This window comes from Schistocerca serialis, chromosome 3 (genome assembly GCF_023864345.2).
Source record: "Schistocerca serialis cubense isolate TAMUIC-IGC-003099 chromosome 3, iqSchSeri2.2, whole genome shotgun sequence".
Lineage (NCBI taxonomy): Eukaryota > Metazoa > Arthropoda > Insecta > Orthoptera > Acrididae > Schistocerca > Schistocerca serialis.
The window spans coordinates 9,426,874-9,443,446 of NC_064640.1; positions in this window are offsets into that span (position 1 = coordinate 9,426,874).

Sequence of the window (16,573 nt, forward strand, 5' to 3'; positions counted from 1 at the left end):
TCTAAGCAAAGAAGGGAAAGCAGAAAGGTGAAAGGAGTATATAGAGGGTCTATACAATTGCGATGTACACTCCTGGAAATTGAAATAAGAACACCGTGAATTCATTGTCCCAGGAAGGGGAAACTTTATTGACACATTCCTGGGGTCAGATACATCACATGATCACACTGACAGAACCACAGGCACATAGACACAGGCAACAGAGCATGCACAATGTCGGCACTAGTACAGTGTATATCCACCTTTCGCAGCAATGGAGGCTGCTATTCAACCATGAAGACGATCGTAGAGATGCTGGATGTAGTCCTGTGGAACGGCTTGCCATGCCATTTCCACCTGGCGCCTCAGTTGGACCAGCGTTCGTGCTAGACGTGCAGACCGCGTGAGACGACGCTTCATCCAGTCCCAAACATGCTCAATGGGGGACAGATCCGGATATCTTGCTGGCCAGGGTAGTTGACTTACACCTTCTAGAGCACGTTGGGTGGCACGGGATACATGCGGACGTACATTGTCCTGTTGGAACAGCAAGTTCCCTTGCCGGTCTATGAATGGTAGAACGATGGGTTCGATGACGGTTTGGATGTACCGTGCACTATTCAGTGTCCCCTCGACGAACACCAGTGGTGTATGGCCAGTGTAGGAGATCGCTCCCCACACCATGATGCCGGGTGTTGGCCCTGTGTGCCTCGGTCGTATGCAGTCCTGATTGTGGCGCTCACCTGCACGGCGCCAAACACGCATACGACCATCATTGGCACCAAGGCAGAAGCGACTCTCATCGCTGAAGACGACACGTCTCCATTCGTCCCTCCATTCACGCCTGTCGCGACACCACTGGAGGCGGGCTGCACGATGTTGGGGCGTGAGCGGAAGACGGCCTAACGGTGTGCGGGACCGTAGCCCAGCTTCATGGAGACGGTTGCGAATGGTCCTCGCCGATACCCCAGGAGCAACAGTGTCCCTAATTTGCTGGGAAGTGGCGGTGCGGTCCCCTACGGCACTGCGTAGGATCCTACGGTCTTGGCGTGCATCCGTGCGTCGCTGCGGTCCGGTCCCAGGTCGACGGGCACGTGCACCTTCCGCCGACCACTGGCGACAACATCGATGTACTGTGGAGACCTCACGCCCCACGTGTTGAGCAATTCGGCGGTACGTCCACCAGGCCTCCCGCATGCCCACTATACGCCCTCGCTCAAAGTCCGTCAACTGCACATACGGTTCACTTCCACGCTGTCGCGGCATGCTACCAGTGTTAAAGACTGCGATGGAGCTCCGTATGCCACGGCAAACTGGCTGACACTGACGGCGGCGGTGCACAAATGCTGCGCAGCTAGCGCCATTCGACGGCCAACACCGTGGTTCCTGGTGTGTCCGCTGTGCCGTGCGTGTGATCATTGCTTGTACAGCCCTCTCGCAGTGTCCGGAGCAAGTATGGTGGGTCTGACACACCGGTGTCAATGTGTTCTTTTTTCCATTTCCAGGAGTGTACTTGAGGACAATATTATGGAAATGGAAGAGGATGTTGATGAAGATCAAATGGGAGATACGATACTGCGTGAAGAGTTTGACAGAGCACTGAAAGACCTGAGTCGAAAAAAGGCTCCAGGAGTAGACAACATTCCGTTAGAACTACTGACACCCTTGGGAGAGCGAGTCATGACAAAACTCTACGATCTGGTGAGCAAGATATATGAGACAGGTGAAATACCCTCAGACCTCAAGAAGAATATAGTAATTCCAATCCCAAAGAAAGCAGGTGTTGACAGATATGAAAATTACCGAACTATCAGTTTAATAAGTCACGGCTGCAAAATACTAACGCGAATTCTTTACAGACGAATGGAAAGACCTGTAGCAGGCGACCTCGGGGAAGATCAGTTTGGATTCCATAGAAATATTGGAACACGTGAGGCAATACTGACCCTACGACTTATCATAGAAGCTAGATTAAGGAAAGGCAAATCTACGTTTCTAGCTTTTGACAATGTTGACTAGAATACTCCTTTCAAATTCTGAAGGTGGCAGGGGTAAAATACAGGGAGCGAAAGGCTATTTACAATTTTTACAGAAACCAGATGGCAGTTATAAGAGTCGAGGGGCATGAAAGGGAAGCAGTGGTTGGGAAGGGAGTGAGGCAGGGTTGTATTCTCTCCCCGAAGTTATTCAATCTGTACATTGAGCAGGAAGTAACGGAAATAAAAGAAAAATTCGAGTAGGTATTAAAATTCATAGAGAAGAAATAAAAACTTTAAGGTTCGCCGATGACATTCAAATTCTGTCAGAGACAGCAAAGGACTTGGAAGAACAGTTGAACGGAATGCACAGTATCTCGAAAGGAGAGTATAAGATGAACATCAACAGAAGCAAAACGAGGATAATGGAATGTAGTCGAATTAATTCGGATGATGCTGAGGGAATTACATTAGGAAATGAGACACTTATAGTAGAAAAGGAGATTTGCTATTAGGGGAGCAAAATAACTGTTGATGGTCGAAGTAGAGAGGATATAAAATGTAGACTGGCAATGGCAAGGGAAGCGTTTCTGAAGAAGAGAAATTTGTTAACATCGTGTATAGATTTAAGTGTCAGGAAGTCGTTTCTGAAAGTATTTGCAAGGAGTGTAGCCATGTATGGAAGTGAAACATGGACGATAAATAGTTTGGATAGGAGGAGAATAGAAGCTTTCGAAATGTGGTGCTACAGAAGAATGCTGAAGATTAGATGGGTAGATCACATAACTAATGAGGAGGTATTGAATAGAATTGGGGAGAAGAGGAGTTTGTGGCACAACTTGACTAAAAGAATGGATCGGTTGGTAGGACATGTTCTGAGGCATCAAGGGATCACCAATTTAGTACGAGCGGGCAGCGTGGAGGATAGAAATCGTAGAGTGAGACCAAGAGATGAATACGCTAAGCAGATTCAGAAGGATGTAGGCTGCAGTACGCACTGGGAGATGAAGCAGTTTGCACAGGATAGAGTAGCATGGAGAGCTGCATCAAACCAGTCTCAGCACTGAAGACCACAACAACAACACATCTCGTTATTGCGCTTCTCCTAATCGTTACATCATTTAATTTTATTTTAGAGTTTATTATTAGGTTCCCTTTCAGCAGGAGTTACTTTGTTTTATGAGCTGCTAGTGACGATTTAACATTTCGACACCAGCTCTAAAGTTCTTTGTCTTCTATAATTCTTCTGGAGTCACCACATACAACGGACAGCACGTCATCTGCAAATGCCACCAGTCCGCTTATGTTACCGTTGTCACGTAACGTCAGTAGTATGGGCTCCAATGTTACATCCCAAAATTCTGGATCACACACTGATCTATGTTGACAGCCTTTTGTTATTGTCTTCGTTATTTTCTTTTCTGGGCATGTTAAATAGGCATGTCGGCCGTGGCAATAATCTCTCACGCAATTATACAGCGCTTCTGGACACTCCAAGTCGCTAAGGCGACCAAAGAACGATGACCACCATAGGCTATCGAAAGCGCCAGCAATATCAATTATTATAGCTAGAGTGTACATAGAATTTGTATCTGTCGCTAGCGAAATCGTCTTATTAACTGCGTATTCAGTTGACTTGCCTCTCCTAAATCCATACTGGTGAGGGCTCATCCCGTGTAGCAGTCTGTGATCTTGTAATCTTTTTCAAAATAGTTTTTCAAATATCTTGCTGAGAACGTTCAAAAGACAAATTGGTCTACGTGATTTGGGTATCATTGGATGCTTATCTTGCCCTTTGCTAATTATTACTTCTTCAGCGTTCTTCCACGGTGCAGGGACCCTTCCTTGCAAGAGACACTCATTCTACAGATCGCACAAGTAACTATCTAATTTCTTCAACTTTTGTAGTCCTGTCTTCCTCAGCTGCGTGTAATAGTACGATATATTGATAATTTTTACTTTTGGGCCCTCTAACTGCAACTGAATCGTCCACGAAACCTGTCACTGAATATGCCTTACAGAGAATAAAGGTGAAACACGTATGGCACGAAAATTGTGTTTCATTCGGTTGCTGTTAGACGGTCCAAGAGTAAAAATTATCAATATACCGCAATTATCTAATTGGTCACATATGGCTTGTATTACTTCCGCAGGGATCCTGTCCAGTCCTGGAGATTTTTTCTTTTTCAGTCTTAAAATTATTTGCCTGATTTCTTCTTGTGTGAAGGGATACACAGGTTTATTGTTCCTATATTCTTCCCATAACATTTCTCATAACCCAGGCTAATCATCCTTCTCGCTTTCTTCCCCATCGTCAGGAACGTGTTTCCATTAGCAGGGCAGCTGACTGTTCCCACCTTCCTGTTACCGTCCCATCATTCCTTTTAAGCGTGGATAAGACTGTTGGACATCGTACTTTCTCGCAGACGGTACACCCCAGGGGTCGGTTTCTAAGCTAGCCTCCACAAATGGCTTCCATTTTTCCAGTTCTGTTTTCCACAACTCTTTCTCAAAACGTTGTTTAAAACACTTACATCTATGCAGCCTTCGGACTCTTTCTTCTTTGGTCAAGTTGCTCTGGTACAGCTTCCTGGCTCTTCTTGTTTCTCCATCGCCTCGGGCCTGATGGGCCGCCGGGCGCTGGCCATCCAGCATGTCCGGCTCTTCGATATCTGCCACTTTCACGGATAATCTGATTCATGGCCAGAGGCTCACCCCCAACCTGGTCCTGATTATGCACACGCAAAAGTGCACTGTCGAGACGGCGTCGTGTAAGTGTAGTGTTCTTCGCTTGCAATCGCTAAACATCAGCCTCACGTCCTCGCGGCGACGGTCAGGTGGATATCTCCCGTAGTAACATAAAATGATATTCCATTGCAAAAACATAACCTCTCGACTGCAGTGCGTCATCGCGTGCTGCAGAGCAGGTTTTGAGCAATCGAGCCGCCACTGGATCGTGGAAGAGACCGTCATATGTCACTGCTCACAGTTCCTCCACGTGTCCACTATCTTCTGCCGACATTCTGGATCCTTGAGGAGCGCAACATAAATCTCCGACGATCTCTGCTCAGCCACACCTTCTGTCTCGAGAGGTACATCGTCCGTAGGTAGGCATCGTAATCAGTAAAGCCTGTCGTCCACATAGATTCAAGCATCTCTATCGTGAGTCCCTGGGAGATGTAGATCCTGTCAAGGCGACTCGCCGAATGTCTGGTAATGTATGTGTATCCCTGTCTGTCACTGTGAATACTCCACCAAGTATCGATGACGTCAAGATCTTGCACCAGCTTTTGCAGTTCCTGGCATATGATGAAGTGTGGCATTTGATCCTATGGTGACAGGACACAAATTAAGTCGCTTCCTAGGATTTTGTGAATGTAGCGTCACTCGGATAAGGGCGGGACCTCTTCCCCATCAATGCTCGAATGGCCATTCCTAGGGCGACATCTTCTCCTTTCCCAGCGGCAGGTGCATGGTTCGACGTTGCATACGACTTGATCTAAGATGTCTTTGGTTGACCGTAGTAAACTATGATGGCATGTCATCTCATTATGATCAAATACGATGGGACACTTTTAGTAAGGTCGGTGTGCACCCGGCGCATCCCTCTCAGAACTGGTAAAGTGTGCCCATTTTTTCCGCCGTATGGCTTATCACAGTGCTATAGGTAGAGGTCTGCGCAGATGCGGATATCCGCGGATATATCCGCGGTATTTGTTACTTGGCGGGTAAAATCGCGACCAGCGTGGATATACGCGGGTCATCTGCGGATAACGAGCAAGGCATCTGCCCAGTACGTATGTTACAATGTCAGTTGAAAACTTCAAGTCTGTTTGAAACGTCCCCTTAGAAAAATTATACATGACTGTGCTTAAACTGACACACAATATTTTTAGCGCAACGCAATCTGACTTTCAAAAATCCCTACAAAAAAATGGCCCTGACTAACATTAACCTATACGTTTCACAAATCGCTTACCTCACAAAAATCTTGGTTACTCGAACTACTGCAATACAGCGAGCGCCACTACTGTCAGCTAAATAAAAGATTCAAACTACGGAAGGCACTAACTACTGATAGGAATAGTTAGCAAATGAAAGATTGTAATAGAGAACAAACAATGTATTTACCTTAATATCATCAAAAGTCATAATATATATAGCAGTTCATGACATCCAGTCTTACAAATTTCAAAACTCCGCCATTTCTTTCCCCACATCCACCACTGCTGGCGGCTCACCTCCAACTGCGCAACGCTATGTGCTGTTAACAGCCAACTGCCCAACGCTACAATGGCAGACAACAGTGCAAACTAGCCACAGACTGCACACAGCACAGCCAGTGATTTTCATACAGAGCGCTACGTAACGTTGCCAATAAGAAAACATAAACAGCCTACTTACATAGCCCCCATGCTCCCCACAAAAAATTTTACAAATTGTTTTGGGCACTGGCCAATACAGATTTGAAAAATTTTTTCATAATTACAGTAAGAAAGATATCAAATGCACACACTTATTAATACAATTTTGGTCAAAAGCTAAAATTTTCTCACAGTCCATAAAGACAGTCCTGTTCATTCATCATAGTAAAACTGCCGTTTCTTTGCTCAAAGTCTGAGCAGTAAAAGACAATGCACAAGGAAGTAGTGGATTTCCATGCAGTCTTGAAGAAGTAGTGTTGTCCTTCCAACAGAAAGACAATGCTGACTCTTGACATGCAGACAGGTAATGGGTCAGAACAGAGCAAACCCACAGCAGAGTCATTCGAAGTTTTGAAGAATATTGGTAGGTAGGTCATCACAGAGTAGACCCACTGTAGTCCTGGTAGAGATTACGGTATTGGTGGGCCACCAGAGGTGCAGACCCACTGCAGTCCTTGTAGAAATAATGGTACTGGTGAGTCAGCAAAGGTGTAGACCCACTGTAGACCTTGTAGAGATGGCCAGCAGCCATCTGTTGTGACTGTGCAGGTGCACAATCACCATTGAAGAGTCTTGCGGATAATATAACAAGTCCATAACCACCGCTTATGTACTCACAACGTTTTTTTGGAATTGTCCTTAGAACCAGCAATGCTGTTATCCAGTCCCTTGCTGAATTATTAACACACATGCAAACACTAACAGTCCCTACTTCTCACATAATGTCCATATACTATGACCAACAGAAAAGTGTACAGTGAAATGGAACTTACATGTTAATAATATGATGAACTGGTGTCAATTACAATTTTATAACATAAGAATACAATTACAAAGGTACAAAATACATCATTAAAGAACATAACAATACAGGTAACTCTGTAGTAGTACAAGCTTTACAAAAGAATAGAAATAAACAGATACATCAGTGTTACAGGAATTATGACATAAGTACATACATAAAGATCAGAATAACTTTTGAAACATCGCCTTCACATATGAGCAACAAAACAGAATAAATAATGTCTAAACATCTTTTCAAAGTAAATAACATATTATCAGAAAAATTCTACAATGTAACTCTCATCAGATAAACACATAAAGACAGGAAGAACACAAATACACAAGAGTACACAAACACATAGCGGAGTAACAGAAAGGGAAAGGACAGGGTTTGTTTTACTGCAGTATCTTGCAAAAAAAGCTTTCTTTACTTCTTGGAGATCTCCCTTCGTTCTTCATCATTTCAAAAGTGCTATCTATACCTGCTTTCTGTACTTTTTTCATAAAACTTCTCAATGCATTTCTTCCAATTCATCGCAACTCATTCTCTTATACAGTCTACCCCCTCTTAAGCTAACTTAAATCTACTGAGCTCAGATGCTAAACTAAGGGACGAGGCAATGCAGCAGCATAAAACAATTAATACAAACAGCAATGAAAAAAATGGAAATTGTCAAAGCAAGCTGCAGTAAATCTAAATTACCAAGCAATGCAATATTACAACTAATATGAGCCAATGTGCAGCAACAAGAAAAATAAATCAGTAGTAAAACGAGCTTAACAGAGTAATACAAAGTGAAATTTAGTAGCACTATGCCTGGCAAACAGCAGGAGCAAATGCAATAACTTATATCTAAACATGACAAAGCTCAATCAGAAAAAATATTACACTAAAGATGGCCGTGTCTAATACCTATGTCACATCTTAATACTAGAGTCATGCATCAGATAAGTTACTGTAGCAGACAAGTTATCAAATCGTTTAAAAAATTATTTTTGCAGTTCCTGTGACGGTAAATGTCTATTTGTGCTCTCTTTTCTAAGAAAGTACATCATAAATGTATTCTTTCCTGGGTCTGTAGACAGAAAATAGTAATATTAGTACATCTATTAAATTTTATAATAAACAATGCTGCAGTGCAGCTAGAAACTAGATATTAAACGAAATGAGCAAATATATATAGCCTATTTAGAGCAATGCATGAAACGTCATTCACTAGGCAAATGGCGTCTCTAAAGGCAAAAGAATCTCTCAACTAGAAAGACAATAAATGTAAAATGTTTCTCATAATTTCATTAGGCATTTCAGTAAATATCATAAATTAAGAGCTCCACAGTGTAATAATATGTTTTCAAGTTTGAGTGTGTCGTATTTGCGATGCTTTCTACAAAGAAATGTCAATAGCGTGGATAATGGCCTCCCTTTTTTTTTTTTACCTGTGCATCTGAAAAGGCACACACTAATGGCTTTTTCTCCAGGTGTCTGACACAGCTGGCCGCTCAAGACGCATTAAGTCAAGGTCACTCGGCTTTCTTACCGAAATATTTACGACACCAGTTTGCAATACTGTGACAGTCTCATATAAAAATTTCACAGTTCGAGAATTTGCGTTGCAAATCTGTAGAAACAAAATCCTATAAATATAACAGTGTCCAAAAAATATTCGTCAGCATTGTGATACATTCACGCATTTAGACACATTTCATAACTCTTAAAGTACGATTCTTGGTTTCCAACATCCTTTTTCACAGGTCAGTGTCCCTAACCACTACTCATTATTCCTTACCTTATTACACATATACATATTAGTCGACACTTCTTCAATATTTCATCATAATAAATACGTAGCATAATCAAATTCCTCATATAGCATCAGCTTATTGATCATAAACATACCGCAACAGCGTAATACACATCGTCATCATAACATCATAAAACCTCAGCCAAATCTCAAAAAAGGCATAGCTTTCTGCAATAATGTCAACAAATAAAAAAAATTCTCTGCTCATTTCAAGAGTGTCATCTACCTCCAACGTACTTGAAAAATCATGACCCCATACCAAATACATCATTCAAAGCTCTCATAGTATCACAATGGTTCCGAAAAAATATGAACAGTTCACAAATTACAGACAAAATACAATTTCATAAGTGTGAAGTAATCCAACTGTGCAATTGCGTAAACATGTCACTGATGTAGTAAAAAAAATGTTTGTCTCTCTCAGTTAAATGATCAGATAGCTGTGTAATTTATGTGTTAGAGAAATATGGTACCGATGTGTAAAGTTGTATAAGCAAATACCACATTAGCTAGGGCTCCTTGTGCTTGCCAAACACATGGTACACAAAGTAAGCGTGTACCCCCTGAGGATTAATGTAATTATACCCTCAGGTGTTACAGATTACAGCAATGGAATGAAATGTATCACGGAAAACCTTTGTAATTCAAAAATCTTGAAAAATAAATGGTTCAAGTACAAAGTTAATCACTCAAATGCGTGTCCTGTAGCGCTAAATCTGCGTCTTGTTGTAAGATAATTCTGCGGAAGTGTCGTAGTTATCGTCCTCTGTAAGCAAAGTTCTGCTGAAGTCAATGTACTTACCTCGTAATAAACGAAGTGAATTGCTTGGCGTATAGATATCTTAGTTATTACGCTTATTGCCGTGATGAAGGAAGTACTGTGCTGTAACGTATTGTTGTGCTACGGAAAAGGCTGTCTCATTGTAGCTATACCACAAAAGTTACTACTAAAACATGTTTTACTTTCCAGAATAATTCAGAAAAACTGTGCAGATATAAAACAGAAACACTGCAAAAGCAACATTGTAAATTGTCACTCATTAGTAGCGTCGTGATAAAATCGTGTAGTTGTCGAATAAACTAACCACTGTGTCATCTGGTACCTCACAGAAAGTACTTTAAATCCAGAATGTATCTTCAAGTAAACCAAAATGTTGCAGTAAAATCTCGTTAGCAGTACTGTTATATGTTCTAAGTATGTAAGCCTGATAGTCGTTAGGTAATCGTGCAACTAACAAGCAAGAATGTACACACACAATAACACCGTGTCCTCTGTTCACTATAACAATGCATTTGTAATTTCTGTTTAAATAAGTTCTCTTGGTTTTTGACTGGATACTTAACTTCAAACCTTGTTGCATGTTTACAGATTCTAAGTGTGACAACGCGTACTAGTAGCGGGAAGTGAAAAATTTTATGGCAAAGACTAAGTTAAAAAGCAGATTATTTTTCACTAAACGGTTTTACATGTGAAATGTGGTGCAATCTTTTACCCATTCTAGTGCACAGAGGTTCAACTTCAACGCAATTATCATGTGGTTTATGGTAAATCGGTAAAGAATGCTCAAATTTTTCTCAAGGTTAGCGTCTATGCTATTTTTCTCTGAGCCAGCCGGCGCACGCGGCTTCCTGTGGTGCGAGTCATTGTCTGTCTCTTTCTTGGCGCGCGTCGGTATTGGGATTAGGAGACCTAACTTCTACAAATTCACCTTGCCGAGAAGGCCCTGCCCTGTTTAAATCCCGCCAGCTCTGATGCAATTCAGGTCTCTCGTTACGAATATATCGTCTGTCGTCATGTCAGCAGATTCCGTAGTTTCTTCCTTGTCCGTCACGTGGTGGAGAATTTCTCCCTGAATCGTAACTGTGCGCCGAACTGTTGCGTCTGAAGTTATTCTGTCTCCCCTGATAATAATTGTTTTGGTTCCCATATTGTCTGTTTCCATGGTTATCTCTATCATATTCATTACTACGGAAATGCGATCTCTCTCTGTATCTATTACTCTGCCAGTGGTTGTCATACGAGTGGTGTCTGTTTTGGTCACGATTTGTGTTGTGAGAATAGCCTTGTCGTGTCCAGTTATTATTTCTTTCATCGCGGAATTGCGGCTGATGTGACCTGTAATTGTTGTGTTCCTGTTTTCGCGTTCCGCGATTGTCAGTGTCAATTTCTAATTATTGTAAGAGTCCCTGAAAAGCTTCAATGTCGTCTCTGCAACCTCCTGCCAAAATAATACGTCGTAAATGTTCAGGTAATTTGATTAAGCAAATGCGGATGAGTTCTGAGGGGCTGTATGGGTTTGAAATATATTGATTCTTATGCAACATGTCTTCAAAATATTTGACAAGACTGGAAAATTCAGATTGTTCAAAGTGTTTCATCATCATGATGCTATGTTTTACTCGGTCTTGTGTAGCTTGAGACCAATATGCTGAGAGGAAGGCATGGTACAATTCTCCTTCACTGTGACAATCGTGAATGACCGATCGCATTCTTACAGCTGGTTCATTCTCTAAATAGCCACACATAAATTCTAATCTGTGCTCTAATGACCAGTTGGGGGGGGGGGGGGGGGAACAATGAGAGAATTGATGAAGCCACGCTTGTGGATGAATGTCGTTGCCAGAATTCTTAAATGTTTTGAATTTAGGTGTAGTAATGCACAGCTTATAGTCAAAATCATCATGTCGGCGAGTCGCATGTCGGTCATTGTTAGGTCGTTTCGGCGGTTCCATCTCAAAATTCGGTGTACCTTGCCAATTTCTTTCGTAATTTCCGAAGTGCCCTGTGTTATTATTTTGTGGCTGTTCCGTATTTCTATGTCCCTCTTCCCGTATTGGAGCGCGAGTGTCCTCTGAAATACGTAATTCTGTGTCAGCTGATCTTGTACTTCCCGGATTTATCTTTGGTGTTGCGTATTAATTTGATTCAGATTTTGTTTGAATTTCCGAATTTGTTCGCACTCTTCTGTGTCATTAAAGACTACCGGTTTTGTGTCATTCAGATTATCATCTCCCTTCGTAGATAAATTATTTAGCTGATCCGAAAGTTCAACTACTTTCTCTGATAGTGAACTAATTTCCTCCATGTGTCTTTCTGAACCAATTTTCAGAGTATCTACTGTGTCCTTTAAGTTTTCTTATGTTTTTGCAAGTTGCGTAACCGAATCGGTAGATGCAACTGAGTCAATTTTAGCTTGCAGGGTCTCATGATTTTGATGAACAATAGTTTGCAGTTCTTTTATGGCTGCTTCGTGATTCTGTAATGCATTTTCATGCCGCGAAAAAATAGGTTGAAAATGCTCAGAAATCTGTGTTTTTACGTCATTACAGACTTTTTGATATGTCGCTTCGATGTTATGTAACTCAGTAGTTAAATCTTCACGTGTTTGTTCAAGTGTGGTGTCTAACTTTTGAAGCTTTTGCTGTGTTTGTCTCTGATTTTGTTCCATTGTGTCTAGTTGTTGCTGTGTTTGTCTCTGATTTTGTTCCATTGTGTCTAACTTTTGAAGATTTTGTTCCATTGTGTCTAACTTTTGAAGCTTTTGCTCTGTTTCTCTCTGATTTTGTTCCATTGTGTCTAACTTTTGAAGATTTTGTTCCATTGTGTCTAACTTTTGAAGCTTTTGTCCCATTTGTTGCATTAATTGTAATAACAATGCACTGGTGTCTGAAACATGTTCCTCAGTGCTATTCGGCAATGCATTTGAACCGGCAATATTCGCAGTTTGAAAAGCAGAAAATGTGTCTTGACTTATTTGAGAAAACGGTGAGGACGCAAAACCTGAATCTACAGTATTTGCAAGATTGTGTCCTGTCATTTCGGATTCCTTAGGCAAGCTGTTGCCGACCGATCGATCGATAATGCTTCCCTGTTCACTAATTGTTTCACTGTCTACACCATTGTTTGCAGCCCGCTCCAATTCCCTATGTACAATTACCAAATTACTACTTTGAACATTAGTTAATTCATTACTCGGTGGCGCTAACACACTTCTTTCGTCTTCACTGTCATTTCTCAGTTTACTTTGGAGCTTAGTATTACGTTTTTCACACGCCATTATTGTCACAATATTTCACACGATAACACAGAAAAGCACAATTTGAAGAGCAAAAATTAGAGAACACATTAATGTAGCACAGAAAATAATATCTCGTTAATTGCAAGCGCAGCTGCGAAATACTTGCTGCAAATCTATATGCATGCCACAACTGTTTTACTGTACAACAATGAAAAACTACAACTACAAAGGAAATTCTCTCTATAATTACGCGCTAGCAATAAACAAAAGCTACACTAATTACACAAACTACAAGAAAAAAATCAGAAGATTCCAATGAGGTATCCTTGGCTAAGGGTCGACATATGAAACGTCCCCTTAGAAAAATTATACATAACTGTGCTTAAACTGACACACAATATTTTTAGCGCAACGCTAACTGACTTTCAAAAATCCCTACAAAAAAATGGCCCTGACTAACATTAACCTATACGTTTCACAAACCGCTTACCTCACGAAAATCTTGGTTACTCGAACTACTGCAATACAGCGAGCTCCACTACTGTCAGCTAAATAAAAGATTCAAACTACGGAAGGCACTAACTACTGATAGGGATAGTTAGCAAATGAAAGATTGTAATAGAGAACAAACAATGTATTTACCTTAATATCATCAAAAGTCATAATATATAAAGCAGTTCATGACATCCAGTCTTACAAATTTCAAAACTCCGCCATTTCTTTCCCCACATCCACCACTGCTGGCGGCTCACCTCCAACTGCGCAACGCTATGTGCTGTTAACAGCCAACTGCCCAACGCTACGATGGCAGACAACAATGCAAACTAGCCACAGACTGCACACAGCACAGCCAGTGATTTTCATACAGAGCGCTACGTAACGTTGCCAATAAGAAAACATAGACAGCCTACTTACACGTTGACATTCTTGGAATCTTGCAGGGCCCGGGTAGAGCGGATGTCTGTTGCCCTCAGCCCCTGGCTACGACCGACGTAGCTGTACCCAAGAGAGCTGCGCCTAATCAGTTTCCGCGACCGTGTCTTTTGTGTGGCCTGTGAAGTGCTCTCTGGGTGGCAAACCTGCCCACTGTCTACCAGACAGGTGCCCGTTGCAATTTTCCGCTGCCTTCAGTTAGCGCTTTGTAGTGACCGAGTGACATCGTGCATCGTAGCAAATATCAGTGAGAGTTCTTTCTTCAAATGAACACCATATCGATGGATACGATTTCGTGTAAGGTGAAAAAAGGTGATTTTACAACAGTGAAGGAAAACAAATTGAAATCGCCAATTTGGAAAAAATTCGCATAGGTATTTGATGGCAACGAAAAGATAAAAGATATAGTGGCTTGTTTTGCATGTAAAAAAGTATATTCCTACACTGGACACAAAAGTGGAACTTCAAATTTGCTAAAACATTCGTGTGAGGCTCGACAAAGTAGCATATTTACTTATTTAAATACCAAGAGAGACGTGAAAGTTCCTGAAGTTCCGCCAAATTTGAAGACAGCCGCGACAGAAAAACTTATCAATCTTGTCAGCAAAGACATTTTACCATTCGAAGTTGCGTGTGGATCTGGGTTTCTCGAGACGGCACAGTTTCTTATTGATGTGGGGGCCAAGTACGGTGCAGTGAGTGCTAAGGAACTGCTACCTCATCCAACCACTCCTAATTTCTAGCCGGCCGCTGTGGCCGTGCGGTTCTAGTCGCTTCAGTCTGGAACAGCGTGACCGCTACGGTCGCAGGTTCGAATCCTGCCTCGGGCATGGATGTGTGTGATGTCCTTAGGTTAGTTAGGTTTAAGTAGTTCTAAGTTCTAGGGGACTGATGACCTCAGCTGTTAAGTCCCATAGTGCTCAGAGCCATTTGAACCATTTTGAGCCTAATTTCTATAATAGTTAGATTTTGTTGTCACTCTTCGGAAGACGAATTATTTCTTCCAGACAACGTCAATTACTGCTGGCAGTTTAACTTTTTCACAGGTGCGCCAGCGTTTTGCAGTGAAGGCCTAATATTGTAAATATTTTAACCTGGAAATGACGAGGATTGAACGCGTAAGCTATAATATAATCATCAGCTGACACGAATGGCTTCAAAATTTGACACATCCAAGCAGTGAGTACAAAAAAACTGTCGGTAAATGATGCAATGTGCTAGTAACAGTTTAAAACCATCGTCATTTTCAGCTGCCTTGGCAGAAGAGCAGCGAAATATAATTGTTTCTATACACGTATTTTCATCATTTAATACTATTACATTGAATTTAATTTTTTTAAATAGCGTTTCCAATCTCACGACATCCGAGCCGCTACTGTGTGTGCTCCGGAGCGCCAATGCTTTCCTGTTTGGATTGGTCTGCTTTAGAGTAGGTATAGAGCATGTCCCGTGATTTAAGAGGTCAAAAGTAGTTAAGTTGTCGCAGAAATAACAATAACTACGTCATTACATACCATAATTCTAAGTACTACTGTCTATTACTATTAATTACTCGTTCAAAACTTGAATATATGCGGATGCGGATAAGGAACTTGCAGATGCGGTGCGGATGCGGACTGCACTTTTCTTATCCGCGCAGACCTCTAGCTATAGGGTCTCGACACTGTGATGACCATCTTTGCTGGCGCCTCAGGCGGCAGCTCGGACACACAGCCCGTCCTCTGGCCGAGCCCCCATGTTCCACTTTCATAGGGCCAATGTGTCCATCCGATTGTGTCAGCCGCTTTCCACATGAGCTGCTGTCGTGTTTTATGTATAATGCGCAGGTAAATGAAAACGAAACAGACAGGGAAAAGTAAGTAAGCTGATTATCATTTCAAAATTAATCAACAATACCGGTTAACATATTTATCCCAATGTCAGACAAGACAGTCAGTACCTTCATGGGAGAATGTTTGCGGCTGCCCTCGGAGCTGTGGTTTTACCCGGGCGAGTACCTCTTCACCTCTTCGTCCGAAGCAAACTGACGGCCACGAATGTCTTTCTTCAGAAGTCCGAAAATTCTAGAAAACGCGCGGGGAGAGATCGTGACTAAGGAGGACGTGTAAAGGCTTTGTAGCAAAATTTCTGCAGCGTACTCGAAACAACCTTGGCAACATGGGCGGGGGGAAGGGGAGGGGGAGGGGGGTGCCCACGGTGCAGAAATTTTGCTACGGAGTCCTGATATAGCCTGCATAGAGTCCCGATCCCTCCCCATGCGCTTACCATATTTTGGAGCCCTGAAGAAAGATATTCGTGGCCGTACATATCACATTACGTGTATTATACAGCTCACATTAAATGTTTGAATATCTCACCGTCAACTTGTGTGCATTTGTCCACTCGTGGGAGAACATGCTGCGTTGCTTGTCTGAGTGCCTCTACACGTTTCCTAACGAGGGCAACAGCGCCCACGATGCAACCGGGTGGTTCATTTCGAGTGTTCAGCTTTCGTTGTACACCTCAGACTTCATCTATCCACCCGAGCATAGAGCTTGAAAGCAACGAGGTAGGTTGGGCTAGAATAAAATGTCAAAGTGGTTGGGCGGGTAAGAGGCATACCCGAAAAGAAATGTACATTAAATGCGTTCCATCTCGGAAACTATTCAGAATAGGGC